Source organism: Diorhabda sublineata, chromosome X (genome assembly GCF_026230105.1).
Source record: "Diorhabda sublineata isolate icDioSubl1.1 chromosome X, icDioSubl1.1, whole genome shotgun sequence".
NCBI lineage: Eukaryota > Metazoa > Arthropoda > Insecta > Coleoptera > Chrysomelidae > Diorhabda > Diorhabda sublineata.
The window spans coordinates 32,999,832-33,019,709 of record NC_079485.1 but is presented as its reverse complement, the minus strand read 5'-3'; the positions used below and the strand labels follow the sequence as shown (position 1 = coordinate 33,019,709).

General features: G+C 30.6%; 1 protein-coding gene across 3 annotated transcripts in view; it reads right to left on the bottom strand.

Moving 5' to 3' along the window:
- The window catches only part of LOC130451741 (aspartyl/asparaginyl beta-hydroxylase-like), a 113,932-nt gene extending 94,521 nt beyond the window's left edge, over positions 1-19,411 (bottom strand). For 2 of the 3 annotated variants that reach the window (XM_056790956.1, XM_056790958.1), the window contains exon 1: positions 19,193-19,411. The gene's annotated coding sequence lies outside the window, so the exon portion shown is untranslated. The remainder of the gene's footprint in view (positions 1-19,192) is intronic. The other variant, XM_056790957.1, reaches the window with a different exon arrangement.
- Positions 19,412-19,878: the final 467 nt, after the last annotated feature.

Here is a 19,878-nt window from a genome sequence, read left to right as displayed (position 1 = left end):
TAAAAGCCAATAAATCGGGATCTCGGAACTTTAACGTCTTAAACTTGATTTGAAGTCTCTTTAATTTCGTTATGAAACCGGCCGTCAATCAATCTCAAAACCATTCTTTTAAATTTGAAATCTGACATATTTTGTATATTGTGAACATCTTATGTATGGCCTCTTTACTTGTCACATGTCACAAATCCTTTGATGATTCAGTCGTTACGGAGCTGTATTTTTTCTGAAAACTTTTCATGAATCATGCTAATACTAATACCTTTTCGGCATGTCAATAGCTGAGAATATTGAGTTGTATGACGTCAGTGACGCGTGCCATACACACGCTCATCTTCTGTCTATTGTTTCCGATTTGTAGGCCAGCACGTGTCTAATATGGCCGACTTATATATATATATATATATATATAATATGTATCCAGGCACGGATCATACACTTGCACTAATCAATAGTTTTTACTTTTTTGGTATATCGATTGAATAACGCACAAATAAGAATAAAATAATATATAATGCCTTCCAAACCTCTAACATATTTGTCTATACGTGAAACATAAATTATACATATGAGGTGTGGTCAAAGATATAGTAAATTGATATAGCAGTGATTACTTTCCGCTTATATTTTAACTAGTGTGTCTGATACCTCATGTGGTGGGGCGAGTAATAAACTTGAACCTGTTCCGGCTTCTGCTACTTTAGCCATTTTAATGAGATCGTATAGTCTCCGCCTTAAAACGTGGCTCTAGTTAGATCCTGGGTCGGTGTGATGAAGGAAGAAGCAGCACATAAGGACTATAAAGTAACACCCAAAGAGTAGCTTTGCTAGGTATCTGGGTCCGTAGCTGCAATGAAAGTCTTGTGGAAGGAATAAAAAGACAGGAATCAACATATCGTTCAATTGCTACCTTCAAAGATAGCAAAATGATCAAAGCTGATATAATTGTTTTAAAATAGATGAGATTGACAAAAGATTCTGTGCTATGTACATTGTGTGCCATTACGACAAACGAGCGGTTCTTGGTAGTAGCTATAGGGAGGTCATTGGCAAAATACTACATGAGAGAGATTCAATATTTTGTAAAAAATACAGACATTTGTTTAATAAGTATGAAGAAAACCTAAATAATAGTTTTATATTCCTTATTTTTTTTTCGTATTCATTAACATCATTAGATAATCATTTGTTATGATCACCGTTTCCGAACGTCGCGTCCTATTTTCAGTGATGATCAACAAAAACATTTTATAGCTTTTTTGTGGATTAATTTCTCTATGATGTTTAGTTATATAATAGATTCTGGAAGATTCTAGATACTTAATAATTGTTATTGAGTAGTTATCAATGAATTATCCAATCACAAGGATTTAGCACTAAAGATTGATACTAATAAGCAATTTCTATATGTAATGACGAAAAGTATAAAAACAGCAAACCTCAGCAACCTATAAATAACGCTGCTCAAGTGAATTAATAATAGACAATATACGGTGACTACATAATTTTTAATGTTCAAACAAACCATAGACAAATGAAACGTATTCACTCACTGGTCTACCAGGGTAGAAAGTTAGAAAGATCTTATCATAAGACTACGACCCGATTAACTTATTTTCCAAACACATTTTCAGTTAGTTTCCGAATAATCAGATCATGATCGGGTTAATTCAATTATAGTTTTCGAAAGTCCTCATATTGTTAATGTGAGAAACACCTTTTTCACCATCTTAATATAAAAATTTTTAAATGTTTCAAGTTTTTACCAAATCGTTGTCTATTGCTTAATGGAAACCGGTATATTATTTCGAAAAATACAAAAATCTATACCCGTTTTTTTAACAGAAATATTGAATACAGAAAATAAAGAAAAAAAGAAATTTATGAATTTTGATGACATGGTAATGTGAGTATGTGAGTATATCAAATCTCACATTGCCATCATAATTTTGAGATTTTTAATGGTGAACGTACTCAGAACGTGTTGTCATACGAGTGCTATTTGAGTTGCTACCAATACTTGAAACATTCATCAAATTTTATTTTTAAATTAAAAACATTATTCACAAAATTACAATATTGAATGAATTACATTGATTTCAAACATTGAATTAATAAAACTCATTAAACTAGTATTTACAATAATTCCTATTTATATTGAAATAAACGATGATTAACTATTTATGAAACATAATCTTTACGTTTTAATTTTTAAAATCCTCTGGATTTTTCTAGATTTAACTCCTCCATCCCTAAGGGTTTTTTATTTTCAAATAATGGTCTGAAACTCATTTATATAATAGTTTCTAAATCTGAAATCTATTCCATAATAGTTTCCTGGAGGTTCACATCACTAACAAACAGTTTGTAGGAGAATAACCGATTAATAGTTCTATAATACTATTTCTCTTTGTGAAAATATTTTTCTTCTAAAATTGGACATTCTTTTTTATTAGAATGACTTCTTCTGGAGTGTTGGCCACGTAGGGTTATGACGGATTAAATATTTTTTTAATTTGGATAACAGAGTATAAATGGAAAAATTCGGTAGTTTGCGATTTCAATCTAGGTGTATGGGTAGCAAAAATTATTTTAGACTTGGAAAAAGTTGTTTGAAAGCGTAGAAAGAGATAATATGTCAAAGATTATGAAATTATGGAATTAGTTCTTCATAAATAAAAGGTGAATGTTTTAACATTTCTAAAATGTCTTGACTCGAAATTATCAAACTATGGATTGAGTTTAATTTAGAAAATGTAATTGTTTTCAATATTATCGATCAATGTAATTAAATTTTCACAATCTAGATTGATCTTGGAGATTGTACTTTAAAATGTAATGAAATTATTTAAAGTTATAATTTTATTTTCCAATGATATATTAATTCTAAATTATTTTGAAGTTTTTGTTGGTTAAGCCATAAAGTCGTTATCGATTTATTATAATGATTAATTAAATTTGTATGTAAAGATATTTGCATATTTATTTCGTTGATTACTGATTTTGTTGTAAAATATTTATTACCTTATCGTATCTTTCTTCATCGTCTGAATCTATATTTCCAAAAAGCCATTCAACTATTTTTCCTACAGCATTTAATAATCCTTTTTTTGACCTAATGTTCGGATAAATATTTTTCTATGTGAAGTATTAATTAAAATTTCATAATCATAAAATGAGCCATTAAGTTTTTCGAAATTCTCGAAATCATCAGCATATGCCATTGCATCTTCTAAAGAGCTAAGTTTCTTCAAATACATATTATTTCTTATTTAGCCTCAACATCCTGCAATAAAGTATTTTAGCGCAGTTTTCTGACAGTGGTTTACTTGTCATTTTTTATCTATTTTGCTTGAATTAGAATCATTGCTCATTCTTAGTATTGTTTGACTTTTCAACAATTGTGTCTGGTTCTCGTCAGTTCTTGTAGAATACAGTCCAAGTCACGTCTATCAGCAAAACATTGTTTTAATGCTTTTTTTACTTTAGACCATGTGTTCAATTCCATTTTATCCCTTACCATGCCCTTGGCTTTTTCAATTCATTTTTCCTAAATACATTCCAAAACATGTATGTTTATATTATGATCGTTATGCTTATGTTTCGATTAGATTCTAGCATCGGTTAATAAATTTGTTAAAGGTATTACTGCCTCTGACGTAAGGCTAAATATTTGCTAATTTTAATCAAAACAATTCCCAATAAGGGTTTCTGGGTTTTTCGTTGCTATTTTAAACGAATCTGCATTGTTTTTAATCTCTTTAATATTTAGTTTTTAGAAGTATTCAATAAATTTTCTAATTCCTTCATAAAAACGTATTTGAAATCAATAAATTATCTCTTCGACATTGCAATAATAGATAAGTATAGAGTTCAGAAAAGAAAAAATACAAGAAAAGAAGGAACTTTGCACTTATAGATATTTGAAGGCTGAGTCCCTTGTAGATCGTTGAGTCGAGTTTTTTATCGTCACTTTGTGTAAGAAATACACGATCACCCGAATCCTACTGTAACTGCGCCAATAACAAATTTCACTTCCGAAATTTTATTTTCAAAAAACTTTATTTACAGACTTGGAATAATATTGGAATACATTAATTTAAAACGATTGAAATAATAGAACTCATTAAAATGATATTCATAAGAATTCCTATTCACATTGAAATAAATGGTGATTGAGTATTTATGAAACAATCTTTTTTTTACGATTAAATTTTTAAAGTGGTCTGGATTTTATAGATGATTTTCTTTGATTTCCAACGTGGATTAAACCAACAGCAGTGTGCCGATCAACTCACTTCGACTTTTGTTGGTGAAGCACCATCTCGAGCCATCGTGTTTTGCTGGTTTTCGAATTCAATCGTGATCACAAGTCGCTACATAATGAATTTTGTAGAGTTCGTCCAAAATCGGCTGTTGTGCCAGAGAACATCGATACTGTGTGTGCGTAAAGTGATATTACAATATTGTCATGTGACATACTCGTACTATGAGATTGAAGAATACTTGGGCATTAGTTCCACTCGGAACATTTGGCTGCTAAAAAAATTTGTTCGCTTTGGATACCGCATAATTATTTGACAATCGCTCAAAAACAGATCTAGTCGATTTGTGCAAAGAAATGCTGAAAAAAATAGCGGTGCTTGAAAAGACGTCTATGAGATCATGACAGGTGGCGACGAATCATGGTTCTATGCATATAAACCCGAAACTAAACAACAATAGACTTTATATTCGCGCACAAAGCACTTGGAGCAAACGGTCGCCTGTCGTTTCGGTATAATTGTTTCGCCAACGTTCCATTAGAGAAAGTTCAAATCTGAGTGGTATACCAAAATTTGTTCGCCGGGGAGTTCAAAAAAAAAACAGAAAGACCAATCGCAGAAGACGAATCATTCTCCACCACGACAATGAGAGCGCTCACAAATAGTTCAAACTAAAACCTTTTGAACAGTCCACATCGATCGAAATAGAAAAAATCCTTCGACAATAGGTTCAGAAGCAAACAAAAGTGTACTGATATTAATGAAGAATATTTTAAAAAACAATGAAGTCATTTTCAATTATAAATATTTGTTTTTATTTGTCCATCTCAAAACAAATGAGAAAAAATTCGTTAAAAAAGCATAATCCTCAATAGAAATGATATATTTACAATAACAACGAAAATATATTGTGGGAACAAGAATATGTTGAGGGAGTTCAATTTAGCCATAGGTTAGGAAATGACCCAGAAAGTTGAAGAAAACTTTCAATTTACATAAAAAAATTAGTCAATTTTTAGTCAAACCTTGGCTTATTCTAGAATCTACATCAACAAAACTTGCCTAATTTTGTGAACAATATGTCATAACGATCATTCTTACGGTGCAACATGGCAAAAGTACTTCTGGAATTGTTGATGATATTCGTAATGAACACATTATTCACTATCACTACACCAACACTCACAATTACCCTAATTATTATTAGTATAGCAAAATTTATAATGCACTGGTTGGTATTGCGGCCGGATATTACCCACAATATATGGGAAGCTTGAAGGACTAGGCAGTGCAATTGTGTAACTGCGATTGTTGTTGTGATGCGTCTTTTCAGAAGATAACACACAACAGGCAGTGTTGCGGTAATGGAAGGAAACAGTTGATGGTTCAAATTCTTTGTGAAACTCTACTTACGATAACTACACCAAAATATTTAATTTATTTTTTAAAAATATTTCCCACTGATAATCAAATGATAAAATTCATTATCCATAACCAATAAACTCAACCCCCTGTTTAAACTTTTCGGAAAGCTTTGAAATGTTACATATTTACACGCATTTAAACTATAATTATAACATATTGTCGCGTGTACTGAGGACAATAAAATCTACAACTGTCATGAACATGTCACAAGAAATGAGAACTGAGTAAAAAGTGACCGACCCTCTTCATGTCTGAATCGTGTTTAATTGTATCATTGTGTTAAATGTAGATAAGGGTTTAAAATCATTTAACTGTCATTATTGTTACATAAATTTAAACCCTGACTTGAGATTCAAATGAACTTTAATTACAAGTTTAAAAAAACTTTAATGTACTATATACTATATATAGTATATAGTAGTTTTTTATTGGGAAACTCATAAAATTCAAAATTCAATATTCAAATTGACGTTGATAGAAATATTGATTCTGGTTACTATAAGCATTTTTGATTGGTTAGATTATGAATGACGTTGAATTTTTATAGGTTAGATAAGGATAAGTTTCAGTGAATGATGTTTAATATTGATTGGTAAATTTATGGATAACATTAAATTTAGGTCGTTATGAATGTAGTTGAATATTCATTGGCTAGAATATAAGTGACAATAAATTTTATAGGTTAGGTCGTTATAAGTGAAGTTTGAAATTTATAGGTTAGGTGAGGTTAGTTGGTTGTTGATGGCGTTGAATTTTCATAGAATTTGTTTTTTCGAAATCTAAAAGATATCATAAAATACACTAAGGTTATTTGAATCAGTTTTCTTATTAATGCATTAATCATTTTGGGCAATACATACTAAAAATAAACGTTTCTTGTAGTTTTTTTCAGTTGTCAAAACATTGGCAGATTCATAATTCATATTGTATCCTTCGTGATAGATAATTATGAGAGGTTATTCGACTGATCAGTGACCTTTCCGACTAACCAATGTACTTTTTCTCACAATTTAAACAAGATATTGTTGTTGTTCAAAGATTCCAGAAAATTTAGGATTAACTGATTTTATATATGGTAAAGGTATATAAATATATAGAAAAGAAATTTTAGAAATGACGTTAGAAAATGATGTTTCAATGTTCGTGTCAATGTCAAATGGATTATACAAAATTCGTTTCAAACGAAATGGAGGATATGAGTTTTCATAAAAAAGTTTGTGTATTTTAACGTTTTTTCATGAAAAATTGGATCAGAAATTTTTAGGACTCTATTTTTCATCTGTTTGATTAAATTAATTTTAGTGTATACTGTAGTGGACCTTATTTTTTGTTTACAAATTCCGTTAGCTTTAATCGGAGATTTGTGTACTCCCAATAGTAAACCACTGAGCGGTTATCAATAACATAAGGCAATGAAGAAGAATATTTAAACAAAGTGAAACCAATATTTCATCAAATTATATTTTGAAAGACATGAAGTTTCCAGCTGCATAAAAACAGTTTTACAATGAAAATCACTTTGAAAGTTCATAGAACGGACTCTGGCTCATATTTTTTATGTTCTTATCAGTATGCAAATCTAGAAACTTGTTATACAGTCTAACGTCAAGTTTGTTATATTGTGTTTGATGTAGCCTATAAAATGGTACAATAAGTTTACCCGGACCCTTGGTGGTATCACTGTGAACATCAGAAGGAGTTGCCTTATCTCGTTCGCGACAATGTATTCGACTTCTTGAATTATCACTAATACGTAAAGTTTTCTGAAGAGTAAAAACCCTTTGGACTCTTCTTGAATTCTCCCATAGACAGATACCATAAGCCAGATGAATGTGGATCAAAGTAAAGTAGATCGCGCATATAACGCATTTACTGCCAAAAGAGGATAATAAATTCGCAATTGTGCCTGTTATCTACTTCATATATAGAAAAAGTAGTTTTATTCGTAAAAACTATATTCAGTGAAAAGCTTCCAAAAGTTCTTGGATAAGATATATCCTATATGCTTGATATGAATGAAATGAAGTTTTCAACAGATGTGCAACTCAACTTTTTAAAGTACACTGCTCAATTCTTGTTTGGGCTTGAACTCATTTTTCTGAAAACCTAAATTCGATGTTGTGTTATGAGTATTATGCGAAACCAATGGAAGTTGAGGTTCTGACTGTTTAGGTTCGCTTATTTTTCATGAAAACTCATTTAAAATTAAAAACAGCCTACTGATATTAGGTTTAACTATCCCCTGCAGGCCTAATTCAATTTTGTGGTTTTAAAATAATTCTTTATCATTTCCCATAACTACAATCACTATAAGCAAATAAAAAAAGGATATTCTATTTGCAAATGAGAGAAGAATTGTGTATGGTTTCAAAAATATAATTATATTGACTACAAATAGTCCAACGTAAATTCAACTGGTTGAACAGAATTTTATTCCGGAGTTACGCGTAAATCGTATACATTCTTTTGGCGTGTCACTTCTCTATCGAATTTCTCGAATACACTCGAAGGAAGTATTATAGAGACTACACACATACAACACATTCAATTGTTTGATATAATAGTTACACTTTCATCGTGATAGATAATTATGAGAGGTTATTCGACTGATCAGTGACCTTTCCGACTAACCAATGTACTTTTTCTCACAATTTAAACAAGATATTGTTGTTGTTCAAAGATTCCAGAAAATTTAGGATTAACTGATTTTATATATGGTAAAGGTATATAAATATATAGAAAAGAAATTTTAGAAATGACGTTAGAAAATGATGTTTCAATGTTCGTGTCAATGTCAAATGGATTATACAAAATTCGTTTCAAACGAAATGGAGGATATGAGTTTTCATAAAAAAGTTTGTGTATTTTAACGTTTTTTCATGAAAAATTGGATCAGAAATTTTTAGGACTCTATTTTTCATCTGTTTGATTAAATTAATTTTAGTGTATACTGTAGTGGACCTTATTTTTTGTTTACAAATTCCGTTAGCTTTAATCGGAGATTTGTGTACTCCCAATAGTAAACCACTGAGCGGTTATCAATAACATAAGGCAATGAAGAAGAATATTTAAACAAAGTGAAACCAATATTTCATCAAATTATATTTTGAAAGACATGAAGTTTCCAGCTGCATAAAAACAGTTTTACAATGAAAATCACTTTGAAAGTTCATAGAACGGACTCTGGCTCATATTTTTTATGTTCTTATCAGTATGCAAATCTAGAAACTTGTTATACAGTCTAACGTCAAGTTTGTTATATTGTGTTTGATGTAGCCTATAAAATGGTACAATAAGTTTACCCGGACCCTTGGTGGTATCACTGTGAACATCAGAAGGAGTTGCCTTATCTCGTTCGCGACAATGTATTCGACTTCTTGAATTATCACTAATACGTAAAGTTTTCTGAAGAGTAAAAACCCTTTGGACTCTTCTTGAATTCTCCCATAGACAGATACCATAAGCCAGATGAATGTGGATCAAAGTAAAGTAGATCGCGCATATAACGCATTTACTGCCAAAAGAGGATAATAAATTCGCAATTGTGCCTGTTATCTACTTCATATATAGAAAAAGTAGTTTTATTCGTAAAAACTATATTCAGTGAAAAGCTTCCAAAAGTTCTTGGATAAGATATATCCTATATGCTTGATATGAATGAAATGAAGTTTTCAACAGATGTGCAACTCAACTTTTTAAAGTACACTGCTCAATTCTTGTTTGGGCTTGAACTCATTTTTCTGAAAACCTAAATTCGATGTTGTGTTATGAGTATTATGCGAAACCAATGGAAGTTGAGGTTCTGACTGTTTAGGTTCGCTTATTTTTCATGAAAACTCATTTAAAATTAAAAACAGCCTACTGATATTAGGTTTAACTATCCCCTGCAGGCCTAATTCAATTTTGTGGTTTTAAAATAATTCTTTATCATTTCCCATAACTACAATCACTATAAGCAAATAAAAAAAGGATATTCTATTTGCAAATGAGAGAAGAATTGTGTATGGTTTCAAAAATATAATTATATTGACTACAAATAGTCCAACGTAAATTCAACTGGTTGAACAGAATTTTATTCCGGAGTTACGCGTAAATCGTATACATTCTTTTGGCGTGTCACTTCTCTATCGAATTTCTCGAATACACTCGAAGGAAGTATTATAGAGACTACACACATACAACACATTCAATTGTTTGATATAATAGTTACACTTTCATCGTTGAACAAAAATAATCGCACGGCATTGTGCGAAATTGTGAATTCAAACTGACTGGAAGACTGAGAAATTGTCCCTCCTCATCTAAAACCAAGTCTTAGACAAATATGGCTATCTAACACTCCGGAGCAATATGATCCAATACAAAGAATAGAGAAAAAAATGGGAAGAAAGAAAGGGTGGAAACAACCTACTTTTAATGCCCTGTTATATATTGAACAAGTAGAATTGCCTTATATGTATATATCAAAAATTGAATTATGCAAAAATAAGAGAGCAGACACTTCCATTCAGGGCTAATGTAATTGTATGTTCAATTCTCCTATTCATTTCACTTTCAACTACATTCCAAAATTGTTAGAGCTATTAAGACATGTTTTGTAGGTTATGTGAAATTATCCAAAGTTATAGCATCGTAAAATATTTTAAAAAGAAATGACTGTTATTATATTATATTCTATATAATATATTCTTCGATATTTTCCAATATATACATTACAATAAATGGAGAGCTTTAATCCCTAATATTAATTTACTTCAAGAACATAAATGGTCTCTTAGATAAACGTATATACGAACGTTGGTTAGGGCGAACCTGTGACTCCCTAGAGATCTTTTTGACCACTATTCAACTTACTGAAGTCATATTATTTTTTTGTGCTGTTTACTGATGGTCAAGTTTCTTGAGTGTTTGTTGTACACTCGGGAATAATTGGATTCCCGTGTTTTAATTTGAATTTAATTCACTTTTGGAGAGAGTTCAAGAGATTGTGCAGCAATATAGATAATTTGAATTGAATTTAAATTAATTAAAACATAGTGACGAATATGTTCGAATAAGCGGTTCTAAATTACAGTTTTACAGTTAGCATAAAGAAGTATATATTTCGAAGCGGAAAACAATTTTTTAAAAAAATTTATTCACAAAAAACATCACAATTTTACAAATCTTGAATGAATCAAATTAATTTCAATGATTGAATTAACAAAACTCATCAAATGATATTCCGCAAAGATTCTTTTCGCGTTTCAATAATCAACATTGTCTAGTTTTTTCTATAATTCTTTAATTTAGAGAATAAAGTACAACAAAAATTCGATTATTTATTTATAATGAACTTACTGCGGTGCATAAACTTATTTATATAGTACAAATAGAATTCTACAAAGTTCTAGAACAAAAAGAAACACAAGAAATAAATAAAGAGACTTTCGTAGACATTATTTTCTTCTATAATAAAAATTTCATCAAAGGCGCGTCCGCCATTTATATAAAAAAAAGATTAAAGACACAGCGCGAATTTGCCGAATTTCAAAATTCCATTGTAGCTGGACAGGGCCAGTCTTGGGACTAATTTCGTGAGCTTGTTCATAACATTACCCCCTCCTTAGATGGAAGTTCCTCCTGGAACTCATGGATATCCGAGAATGTATGTTTAAATTGGCAACTGGATCCATTCCTGCACTTTCCGGTCATATAGAAATAACAGGGTCTGTTTTCACCAATTACTGATGTATTCTGGAATATCACCTCTCTCGTGTTCCTGGAGACTCGCCAATCCAACTGGTTACTTGTTATCTTACATTTCCATATATCATTGCAGATGTATTGTTCTTGAAACTCATTTTTGAGTACCAGGTAAAAGATGTACTACGAATCGTGTTTGATTATCAGCGTCCTGACGGGGATCTGCTCTTCAAGTTTTTCTAATCGACCAAACTTCTTCCGGAAGAAGGTTGCTAATCCTCGTGCTTTCTTCCACAAAAGTTGTATCTCAAGATTGGGGATCATGTAAATTTCCACCCATTTTGTAAAATGGTACATCACGACTAGGATGCATTTATCACTACTGTTTGTCGCCGGAAATGGTCCTTTCAACATTATACTGTGTCATGGGTGCCTTTCTCTTGCGATGTGGTCCATCACTCGTAGCACAAGTCGTACATTTCTTACACCAGTTCTCCATAGCGTTGGAGCTGTTCATCAATGATTCTTTTTAAAAGGCCCTCTTCAAGTACAAGGGATTCCCACTGAGCCCAATATGATGGCAAAAATCTTGACACTTCTTGCCAGGTAGGTTGCTGTCAATATTGGCCGAAATATCATTCTTCAGAATTGAAATCTCCTCGTCCATATTGGCTGAAATATTCTCTCATATTCAATATCTTGTCTCCCATATTGTCAGAAATATAGTTTTTAATGTCGAAATCTTTTCGTTCATATTATTAGAAATTGACGATATCAAGGTGGAAGACTCGTCTTTAAATAGATCTGTTTCTGGTTCAGAGCCATCACTTGCCAGAGCCACTTTGAATCTTTCTACTAATTCACTCTTCTTAACAGATGTTTTTAACTCGCGATTCTCCAGTTGGGCTTTCAGTTCCGTCACTTTCAAGTTACTTAGTCCCTTGGCCATGTTTATGTCACTGTTTATTTACAGTATCCCACTTCTGACAGTGATTTCCAATACAGATTGGGTGGCTTAAAGTTTGGCCAGCTTATCGGCAATTTTATTTTTCATGAGTTCCCTAGATCCAGGTACATATAGTAGCTCCATCGCCTTTTCGCTAACTGACTTGATGACTTATTTCCAATAACCATATGGATATTCTATTTCAGTTTTTTCACGTCTATACAAAAATCATTTAATTTAGGTATAGGATTGTAGGCATAAACTCCCCCTAGTTATTTCGTAGAATTCACCGACGTAAGAAAAAATAGGGAATCGATTTGAAAAAAATTAGTGAATCAATTTTCGAGATAGTTGAATACAGCACTGGTTCTGCGCATTATGATAACTGGACTTGAAACATTTCTGGATAAAAAGTTAAAAAGGTTCAGGTATTATTCAAGCAAACCCTTGTGATTCGATGCTTTTTTTCTGAAGAGCCCATTTATTATGGTTTTCAGAAAAATTAAAATAAATGAAAACTAGAACCCTTTAGAGAATATGTTTCTAGTTAAATTATAGTCATCGTAGTTTCTAACAATACTATAAAGCTTTATCTAAGAATCAAAGTATTCATTTCCGATATAACGATAAGCCGTGGAAAATAATTTTACTAGAACTTCGTCGTAGCACGTATAATTTCCATATAAATATTACCAGGGGTTTTCTGCATACATATCAACTCAGCTTATCATGATATTTCAAGTTACGTTGTCCACAAAGATCAAGAAGAGAATCTTCCTATCGGTTCTATGGTTTTGTAAAGGTTATGTGGGATTCGCTTGTTGTAAAAGATGTGTAGAACTTTTCCAATTGCACACAATCGTACGCTTTTTCCAAATCCCTTTAATTTTTCGAATTATATGGATTTCGTAATCTAAGTTGAAAAACACCCTGTAGCATTGGTAGTAGTATTACAATATACCAAATTTAACTTCCTGTTTCTAACCTCTTTCATACAACAATAGTGGCAATTTATTGACATTCGAATTGGATTAGAATTTTTGAAACATTGAAAATCGATCAATCATACTCTCAAATCAGGGGATGTAATTCAAATAATCTAATAGAAAATTTCCAAAGCGCCAATGGATATGTCTCCGAATTGATAAATTAGATGAGAATGATTGGTTAAGTTTTAACGAGAGAATTTTATATTTCAAATCGAATAACTAAATAACAATAACGGGTAAAAGACAGGGTTAATAATGTAAGTGAATAGAAATCATATACGAATTTGAATAAATTGTGCTTGTGAAGTAATTATTTCAAAACAATGCTGTACTGCTAATTCTGAATAACACCCTTGATCAAATATTCAATGCTCTACATTCATTGTTTGAAAGATATTTTAGAAAAAACGCATACGTGTTCATGAATTGTATCAAATCAGCGAGGCAATTCATACATTCAATGTTTTTGTAACCTGTATAAACGTTGTGCAAATATTTTCGTCATTGAAAATTTTATAATATGGCGACGTTGCTTGTACGTCAATTTATTACTGTTAATAGATCAAGTCCACAGAGATGGACTAACCTAATAATGTTAATAACAGTAAATAGTTAGGTATTGAAGAGGCTACAAAAATATAAAAAAAGGTGAAAAAATCTATTTGCCTTTCACGAAGTATCAAAAGAGCTTTCGACCTTTGGAAAACAACTTTTTAATTGTGATTATTTTCAACAATATTTAATACCAAGTTCATCTAGTAAATTGCTATAATATTGGAGATATTTCGTTCAATTCAAGTATTGAATAAAAAATATTCGGATGTACTCGTTACTTTAGAAAAATTGAGGAATTTGTCATACAGGATTTGCTAAGGACTAGAATTAATGGAAAACGGCGTACATTGAGAACTATGATCAGCTTCTGACTATGTAATTAATATTAGAAAAATTGATTTTATATTTCAGAAGTAACGAAAAAGCTTCTCAATTATATTGAAAAAATTGAAAATGATATCAAATATATAAACGAAATCACCACTATACACTCCTCTCCTCCTCTCGAAATTTTGTATACCCTTCAACTATCTTCAATAACTTAATAACATATTTAAATAGAATGTATATATTTAAACGCTGGACTATTCTGAATAATAACGAGTGAATTTTAATAAGGTACGTTTTAAATACGAACATTTGTTTGAAGTAGTTTAATACAGTCATTCATTTTTCAAATAAATTTCAGTTTATTAAAGAAAATATCTAAAACACCTAAGTGATATCTGACACATGGATTTTGTCCAGTACTAATAATGAAATATTTAACTGAGACAAAAGTAATGGCATGTTATAGCAATAATTACAGAAGTCAAGTTGACACGAGCAGTTTATTTAATCAAAGAGATTGTCAGTTGCCTAACATCCCTTTAATTCATAAAATACTATTTTCGGAATGTATGGAGTATGTCCACGTAGAGAGTTGTGCAATATCACTATATTTAATTAATAGTGAAAAATATATTGACTATTTCAATAAAAACTCTGCATTACGTTATTATTCATTCAAGTATTTTTTAAAACTCAAATTATATATGAAGAACTGTTAATACAGTATGTATTCATACCAATATGTTTAAAGAAAATGCTCTCTGTGGATGCTGAGGCCACTAATGTGTTTTGCTGAGTGGCTGAGAATTATATTGATGAATCTATTCTCCATAAAATGGCAATTGACGAAAGAATGATCCCAACTGCCAGCTGCAGCGATACATTCATTTCAAGGACTGACTACTGATGAGATTGGCACTTCGGCTAGTTCGAAATCTACTAAATGACAAGATATAAATATCAACAATTCTTCTAGTTATTCAATTATAATAAATTATAATATTCAATAAAAAATTCTATACTTCTTAGGAGATTGTCTCGTTTACTGTTATTTGCTTAGATTACAGTTGCCGAATTTAGAAGTATTGTATTGATCAGTAAACTTGATCGACAACTTACGAGCCCACAGATAACAGACCAGATCAATGAAATTAGTAATCTGTTTTTGAGTATTTCTACTGTGAATAGGAGATTGAGAGAAGTTGCCCTATCTGGAGGGTAGCAGACAAGAAACCTCTTTTGAGATTTCAAAATAAAATTAAGAGGTTGCTGGTGGGCTAAACAATATTAAAATTAGAGGCATGAAGAGTGGGAGAGAGTTCTATGGAGTGAAGTGTCAAAGTTTGAGGTTTTTAGGTCTAAGAGAAAAGTGTTTGTGTGCAAGTCAAAGAAAGAACGGATGTAAAATCCAGGTGAATCTCGACTGTAAAACCTGGCGGAGGCTCGGTGATGATTTGAGTATGTTTTGGAGAAAGTGCGACTGGAGACTTGGTAAAAATTGAAGGGATTATGGAGATGGTTATTGAAAATATTAAAGAAAAATGTAGCACATTCTGGACAGCGCCTGATCGGCAAAAAATTTATCTTCCAGCATTTCTCGAAGCTATACAAAGAGTATTTGAATGAATTGGAAATGAAGAATGTAATGATTTGACCGTTACAGCCGCATTCGAATATCACGATTAATGAATGAAATCATATAGACGACAATTATTTGTCGAAATTGTTAAGAGAACGCCAAAATTGTGAACCGAAATAATATAAACAAAATAGGATTACATTAATGGATATATATATATATATATATATATATATATATATATATATATATATATATATATATATATATTATTTATTTTTTTCTCTCTAATTGTAGGATGTAACAACCTACGAACCCAAGAAATTAGAGAGAAAAAAAATTAATTTATACACAAATGGTTGATATATATATACTATTACTACTACAAGGAGCATTGAAATTTTGCTTAAATTCCTTATGTCTTTTTTATTGACATTGACAGCCTTCTCGTATATATATATATATATATATATATATATATAAAATGAAATAACTGAGACAAAAATGAATGTCACGGTTTTAATAAGTGGGGTACTCAATATTATTCGTCATAAATTATCTTTAGTTTTATTCCAAAATGCAGTTATTATTTAAAAACATGACGTACTAATGTCGTTTTAGGGCAGTGAAATTAATTGTTATGTCAGACATTTTATACTCACATTAAGAATAATTTTTTGGTCCGATAATTATAAAAGCATACTGTTTAGTTTCTTCAATATCTGGTTATGTTACAAAGAAGTTTTTTAAATGTTTCAATTATTTCCCCTCGCAAATTTTGGTTAACCGAATAATTTAATATTCTTCAATAGAATTCACGTAGTCGTATCAATAAACAAAATATATAACGCATGCACTGACTGCATTAGAGTAAAAATGCCAATCAAACTAATATGAAAACGTCATTTATCAATACACAAAATGATTTAATATATACAACAACTGACTAAGCTCGACTTTACGAGCCGTGAAGAGGCCAGATGTCGAAGTCGTCTGAAATTTTGTTTAGATTAGTTTGTTAGGGCAGTTGCGTAAAATTGACCACTGTCCACTGATGTCCATTTTGATCACATGCAACAACACGCTCGATTTGCGTTTGGGCACTTTGCTACTTTACTTTGTTTATCTAACAAACTGAAGAACGTGTGACATGCTGCCCTCGACAGATTGTATAGTTCGACCCGCATTTATTAAGAATTTGAATAATTTAGGAAATATATTTTATAACAGTAAACATTATTTTTGTTACAAGAAAAGATTTTATTCAGTTAGAGCCTTTAACAATTTGTAGCACATGGAAAAACCAATACAGATATAATTTTCCATCGTTATTCTCATTCACTAACAAGTTGTAAGCAATAGACTGTACTAATAGATACAAATGTAAATGTTAAGCATCTATAGAGCAAATTATTTTTGGTGAACTTAAATTAAAGCAAATATTCTGGAAAATCAATTTATATTGATGTTTGGCAGCATTCAATTTTTTTCAAGACCCACATGATTTCCAATGCATAGGTGTTTAACATTAATATATGAATTTCCTATTTGCCCAAAAGTTCTTTGCAAGAAATCTGAAGATGCAGCTTTATGAACATTTTTTCTAGCCCAATCATATGAATAAAAATCGTTAGGTCATAAACCTAAACAACCTAACCCTGCTTGCTTAGACTAAAGATAAATTGCCACGATGGAAACATCTGTATCATCGTTAACAATTCTGATGTGGTCAGATTGGCATTTCACTTTTTAAATCAACTTCTAAATGATTCGATTTCAAGTCAGGTATAAAAAATGAAGAACCTTACAATTTAAAACATTGTATTGAATCGTCGAATCTTCCATAAATACATGACTACAAGAAAAGATAATGGATTCTCTGAAAGCAAAATAAGATGATGATTTTTAAATGGATCCGATGAAAAAGTGGCATATCATCAATAATATAAAATTTGTAGTAAGATAAATTTAAAATATCCTATTGTGAATTCTACCTCACTTATAATTATTCTCAAGACTGTAATAGCGAGTTCTGATTATGGAAATTTTCTCTAAAATTCTCCCACATCAAAGAAATTATTGCAGCAATTAAAAGTTTCGTGAGATGCTAAAATTTTTGTGTGAAATCCAATTTTATTAACCAACATAACCTAATCAATCAGACCGACTGTAACTGCTTAAACATGCGTGATATAAAAATTGCGTATCAAGTTTATGTAATAAACAAAAATTTTCACATTTCCGCAACAAATTAAACTTGTTGAGTAGTAATTCGAGTCGAAAAAAATTTAGGCGAAATTTTTAAACCTTTCCAAGAGAAAAAAAAAATACGCTTGTATTCTTATTTTTGAAAAATGCACATAAACAAAAATGTAGAAAAAATAAAAAGGATCATGCAACTTCTCCGACGATGAGTTATTGCTTTTGGTCTAGTTCATCAAATATGAAATGTATATCAATCATTATAGCAAAACCAGTTTGGTAATGAAATTCCATAAAAAAAATTGTCTAGTTTTCACCAATAATTTAATACGTCTATTTAAATTTTGGCCAGCAATGGATATGAGATCTTTCTTAAATGCGTTGTAATTTATCATATCCGTTATTCAAACTGAAATAAACAATCCATCTGTTTCGAAAAACTAAGAAATTGTTCTTATTTTCCATTTTTCTAACAAAATAAAACCTGCTTATGGAATAAAATACCTGTTTATAAATGAACATTAAGCCGCCCTCCAAACATATCTAATGAATTTGTGGTATAGAATACTGAAGTCACTGATCTATTTGATTTTACATATTTACATATATTACATTAATGTAATAAGTTAATAATTGTTATTAATTATGCTGGAAAATGCAGAGGTATTCTAAAAATTTTGCTTTTCTATATACCAATTATATTAAATTTTATTATTATAAATAAAATTTAGCAGAGGAACAATACCCTGAATTTGTGAAAATTGATTGTTCTAATGTTAAACTAATACATTGAACTATATTATTAGGCCTTACAATATTGTGTATACTATTTGTACATTTGCTTCCTTATGAACAAATCTGTTTCGCCAATTTACAACAAGTAACAAGGGGATATATATATATATATATATATATATATATATATATATATATATATATATATATATATATATAGGCATTTTTATTCCTGTTATATCATACTAGTGACACCTATAAGTATATGTATAAGGTGAAAGAAAGGATGTAAATAAACAAGTAGGGGTTTATGTTAGGTTAGGTAGGCGTGTAGCAATTCAATTTTAAGTAAACATTCCAATTAGTAATTTAGTATTCAATTCTCAACGGTTCATTAAATATTTCATGTGTCATGTTTCAAACCTTCGAGTGATAGTTTTGAAGGCATTAAAACAATATGAATTGTAAATATAACTAAACTTACCTGTTGCTGTTGCTGTGACGAATTTCTTCTAGGTTAACACTGTTGAATTTATGAATAGATTCATAGATTCCACAAAGCGCCTGTTTTTGTTTTTACTAAGTAATGATCACTTTTTGTTAGATGGTAACAACTTTTTATCGACTACTCAATTTTAATTTAAGACGTTCTGTTCTATACTTTTTGTTTTATCTCATCAGGTTCATTGCAAAAATATATTTCAAGAAATTATTGTAGATTTCATTTAATCGTAAGCGTTTAGTTGAACTTCTGTGCCATAGATGGCGACGTCACAGCCATATCATTAAATTCAATTATTCGCTGAAGGTCGTGGTGGATGATTTTGGGGCCGTAAATTTTCTAGGATTTCGTATAAGTGGTGTAATAGATAGGATTGTTGTGAAATTAAAATGAATGAGTATAGTAATCAAATTTTCTGTGGCTTAATTTTACAGTTTTAGAGAAAGTTGGAGAAATATAAAAAGGGGATAGGGATATATTCTTCTTAAGAAGTTGAGCTTGGGCAAGAAATACGCTACTAAATTTGCGCGTATATATGAGAATTGAGGATAAAATTGCTCGAGTAATTTTCGATAAATTTCTACGGATTTTACATTATCTTTGACTAAAAAACGAATAATAATGCGTGGCTAACCAGACACTGGTAATCACATTATTCTCGCTCATGG